The sequence below is a fragment of the Rissa tridactyla genome, chromosome 13 (genome assembly GCF_028500815.1).
Source record: "Rissa tridactyla isolate bRisTri1 chromosome 13, bRisTri1.patW.cur.20221130, whole genome shotgun sequence".
In the NCBI taxonomy this organism is placed as follows: Eukaryota; Metazoa; Chordata; class Aves; order Charadriiformes; family Laridae; genus Rissa; species Rissa tridactyla.
The window spans coordinates 809,749-814,575 of NC_071478.1; positions in this window are offsets into that span (position 1 = coordinate 809,749).

The following is a 4,827-nucleotide window of genomic DNA, read 5'->3' on the forward strand; positions in this document are numbered from 1 at the left end:
CAACAACAGCCAGAGGAGCAGCAGGAACAGCCAGGCAGGGCTTCCCCACTTACCCAGCTGGGCCAGGGGCGGCCCCAGTCCCGCTGCCTCTGCCGCTGAGGGCCGGCACAGCTTCATGGATCCCGCATCTGCTCCGCTCCACAGCTGGGCTGGCAAAAGAAGCAATTTTCAGGAATGAGTATGGATGTCGCTTTTCTTGCGATCGCTGTTTTCATTACTGCGCTCATATCAAGGTGATTCTTTTGATGGCTTTAAATTTTTGTCTAAAGACCAAAAGGAGTACACAACAAAACCTGAACTCTTGTAAGTGCCTACTACTGTTATCCTGCAGTGAAAGGTCTAGATTTTTCTAGTGACAGTAGATATTTAAGTATTATAGAACAAAATACTGGAAATAAATAAAAATAAATACATATATATTTAACCTAGCTACCAAGGCATGCTGAAGCTTGAAGGGTTTGTATGGTGCCTAATTCCCTGGTGAACTTCTCTGCTTTAGGTAGGACACTTATATCTGTCAGTCTGAATATTAGAAAAGTTTAGTTAACATCTGGTTTTGCTATTTCAGAAGTCACACAAGAGATAAAAGTAGCACTTCCACAGTGATGGTGGGGATAAAAAGAGCAATTTTGCAGATTTCTCATTTTGCAGATGACAAACTACCTTCTGGTTCTGTATATTGCAGGCCTCTGATTAGAGAGAATATATATACTCCTGAAACAGGTATCTAGAGTTGGGTGATACCGAGTTTTTTCCACCTCCCATCCATTTATATGTATAGGAGCAGATGTCTACATCACACAAAAGTCATGATACAAATTTGTTTGATTCATAGCCCCTAAACAATTTCCTCTGCCTGTTCTCCGCTTGAGGATAGCTTGAGACGTCGAAGTATTTCAGGACAGCTGATTATATCACTTGATATTCCCTGATCCACTGCAGCAACAGCTTCACTGCATCTTTTCTGGGTGAGCAGGTTTTCCATTGGTATACGTAGTACAGCTTAATACTTACTCCTACTGATTCAAAAAATCATCCCAAATGGAAAGATACTAATTTATTTGTTCACCTGAAATATCTCCCTACACACAAAGTTCCAGACAACTAAAATCTGCTGTGACAAATACCAGTATAATTTATGACCTAGCAACAAGCTGGTTTGCAATTAGTTTTATATTTTCATATTATATACTCAGAAGTTTTATATTAATTTTGTCAATTATTTCTATATTATACTCTTTAGGTCAGCTGCTGCCATGTCACAAGAAATAGACACATATTTCTTTTCCTTGGAGAACATTTGGAACATGTTACAAACCCAAGTAACTGGGAAAAGAAGAGAAAATTTTTTATTTTTCATTACTAAGCTTACATTTATGGCAAACATATAGGAAAGAAGTAACTGCATGTCATCTCTCCAATTCCCCTACCCCAGTGAATTTCAGAACTACAGACCTTAACCTTGATTAGAATCCTAACGAGAAACAGCAACACCCCTCCCTCTCTCATTACAGAATTATATTTAAAGAGAAGTTTCATGACGCAGAGCTCACAACAAAAACATAAGTTGTCCGTGTCAAATGCAGTCCCATTAAAATGGTGCGCATTAGATTATTGACGATAATGATTGGGATATAATTAGGACCCTACACAGGGTTTAGCAGTAGTAGTAGCATGACGTCTGCTTTGCTGATCAAGATGAGAGTCCTGCTGTGAAAAGCAGACTTTGCCCTGAGAGTTCACAATCTAAGTGGTATAGAAACTAAGAGGCAAGCATTTAATTTCTTCCACGCTTTTTGTTTTCAGTTATCCCACTGTCTCGGTGGACTGCAGGCAGTACTTTGAAGTACATCATGCTGTATCAGAGGTTCATTCGAACAAGCAACCTTAACCTCCTACTGAAAGCGCTGAATACATCCTTGACATGCCCTTATCTTAAAAAAAAAAAAAAAGAAAAGAGAAAAGGATGGTATTCTAACAGTGCAGCTTGTGTATTTGTTACTAGGGAAACAAACAGCAAAGAGAAAGAAACCCTCAGTGTCCTTGTCATTCAGATCTTTCAGTGGAGAAGCAGAGCTTGTGTTAAAACAATGGAAACATTGTTCTGCCGGGATCCTTTGCTGTCCCCGCAGAATGACAGACGCTCCTTTCTGTCCCTTGTCCATCTTGTCATCTCTGAAAAGGAGAGTCACTTCTATATTCAGGCTTGGACTGCTGGTATCTTGTTATTCCTCATGTAGATTTTAATTCCTGTTTCTGTGTAACCTGGTCAGTTCCTAACACCTAAACCAAGGTCACAGTGTATCTCTCAGGGCAAACAGAAGAGAGAAATCAGATACTGCATCCACATCTGTAAAAAAGCATGTAGAGCATCACCACTAATTCCAGGTTTGCGCTTCTTCAAGTCAGTACTGAACCAGAGCTCAGCAAGACTTCAGAGGGTGCAGGAGGCACCGCGGCGTTTGCCACGGGCCATCGAGGGTCCCTGAGGAGCACTGTGCAGCATGGGACACCGCCGGGGGGCCTTGGGGGCTGCAGCAGCAGTTTGCACCAGCTCCAGAGAACCAGCAAGGTGTCAGTCCTGGCTTAGGTGGACTCGCATCTCGCTACGTGGGTCGGGAGGACTACCTGCAGAGATTGGTGTGTTTTTATTGTGACTTTCTGCTCAGTGCTTCATGCTCCTTGTTCCTAAGCCTCAAAAAGAGGATACAAGTTGGAACTATGGTAAATGTGCCATGGTTTAGTACTTAGAACCTGTAAAATACAATATAAGTATTAGCTGTTATTAAAAGGCCAAAGCAATTACTTCTAAAGCCTGCATAAAGGAATATTTTTATAGGCAGTTGCGTAAATAAGGTGTAGGATCAGCCACACCAGATGACAACAGCCCTTCATCGAGTCCGGTATCCTCTGACCACAAAAAGAACACACTAAGGGTCTATCTCCCCTAACAGGGAGAGTAGCAACAGGCCCCTCAAAATAAAGGGCAAGAAGCAGCTTGTTAAAATTTTGTAAAAGACCTTTATGGGATGTTTTTAACTTTTAACAGGCTGAAGCTGTTTCTCAAGCAGCACCTCAAGATTTATGTACTCTCTGCACTGTATCAGATTTAATGTAATTTCTCTGCTAGATGATACTACATCCCTCCTCTTTCTATATTCCAGTTATTATCTTGTTGTATGTCTGTATCGTGTGCCTCATCTAACTCCTCTGTGGCAGCGGGGCGAGGAAGCCTGGTTTGGTGCGCTCTGAAGTGAGGCCGAGTCAGTCAAAAGGATTATTTGTCACCTTTCTCCTTTTTACAGGATGAGAGCTACCAGCAGTGAAGCTAGAGAGAGGATGGGAAAACTGCAATAAAAGCCCTTCACAGTAGTTTGTTTACTGCTGTTTTGCCCAAACATATTTCTACTTTATTGTGCAAGCGTGACTTTTTTTGTTGTGTTCTTCAAGAATGGCTATTAATTTGCCATTAAGAAGGAAGAAGCACGTGACAAAAATGTACAAACATGTGAATTATATTAAAAAATTGATAGCCATAATAGAATCAACTTGTACATGGTTTATTGATTATAGTCACTATCTGAATTGTAATGGATTCTATTTCTCTAATAGCCTGCGAAGTACCAAGGCCCCTTGGGTAAGAAAAACACTTGATAAAGATTTGAAATAAAAAAAAAAAAGATGTCAGTACTGACAGGAAGAAAAGGAGGCGACGAAAATATTATTGATGCTGCATTTATGTAGCATGACAAGAGCCCTGCCTCGGGGTACAAAGTGTAAACGACAGCTTCGACACGGCTCCCTCAGTTTGTGTCTCTGTACTCTTTGTTGGTGGAAATAGAAGAGCACAGCCAAAACAAACCAGGGGATGGCTTTTATTTACTTTTTTTAAGGAAAACAAGATCATTGCTAACAGGCCTCGGATGCTTCTGAAACTACTTGTATGCGAGTTGTATTTTGGTTTCGTTAATCTTCAAAATTGTTCATTTATGCCTGAAAACCCGTGTATTTCTTTACAGGCAATGAGCTCTTTCCAAACCAAGTGCTCTCACCCATTCTGCTTATCTTCCACTCGCCAACTGGCTATTTTTTCTTAATTGTTTTTTCTGCAGCGCTGAACTTTTAACAGGCCTCTCATCTCCCAGGGTTTTACCTTCTTTCAGAAGAGATGTGACAGACAAATAAACCAATCCTACGCTGCTTGTTGCTGTGCCATCCCCCTGAAAACCCCTCTGGAAAAAAGGCTGGGCTGAATCACAGAATGGTAGGGGTTGGAATGGGACCTTTGGAGATCATCTCGTCCAACCCCCAAAGCAGGGTCACCCGCAGCAGGTTGGACAGGAACGCGTCCAGGCGGGTTTGGAGTATCTCCAGAGAAGGAGACTCCACAACGTCTCTGGGCAGCCCGCTCCGGTGCTCTGCCACCCTCAAAGCGAAGAAGTTTTTCCAAAGTGAAGAGAATTTACTCTGCGGCAGTTCGTACCCCTTGTGCCACCGCGAAGAGCCTGACCCCACCCTCTTGCCCTCGCCCTTTAGATACTGATGGGATCCTCTCTCGGCCTTTCTCATCCCCGGGCTAAACGCGCCCGGGTCTCTCAGCCTTTCCTCAGAAGACAGGACCGAGCTGAGGCAGGGGCTTCGTGGGGGTCCGTCGCCGCAGCCACGGCGTTACCTCAGGGGCCGCGCGCGCTTCCCGCCTCGCCCGCGCGCCCGCCCCGCCCCTCCCTGGGCGGACGCCGCCGCTCCTCCTCCCGCCCCCAGGGAGGGGCGGGGCGCGCGCGCGCGCGCGGCCGCGCGTCCTGATTGGCTGACGGCGGCCGTGGGAGC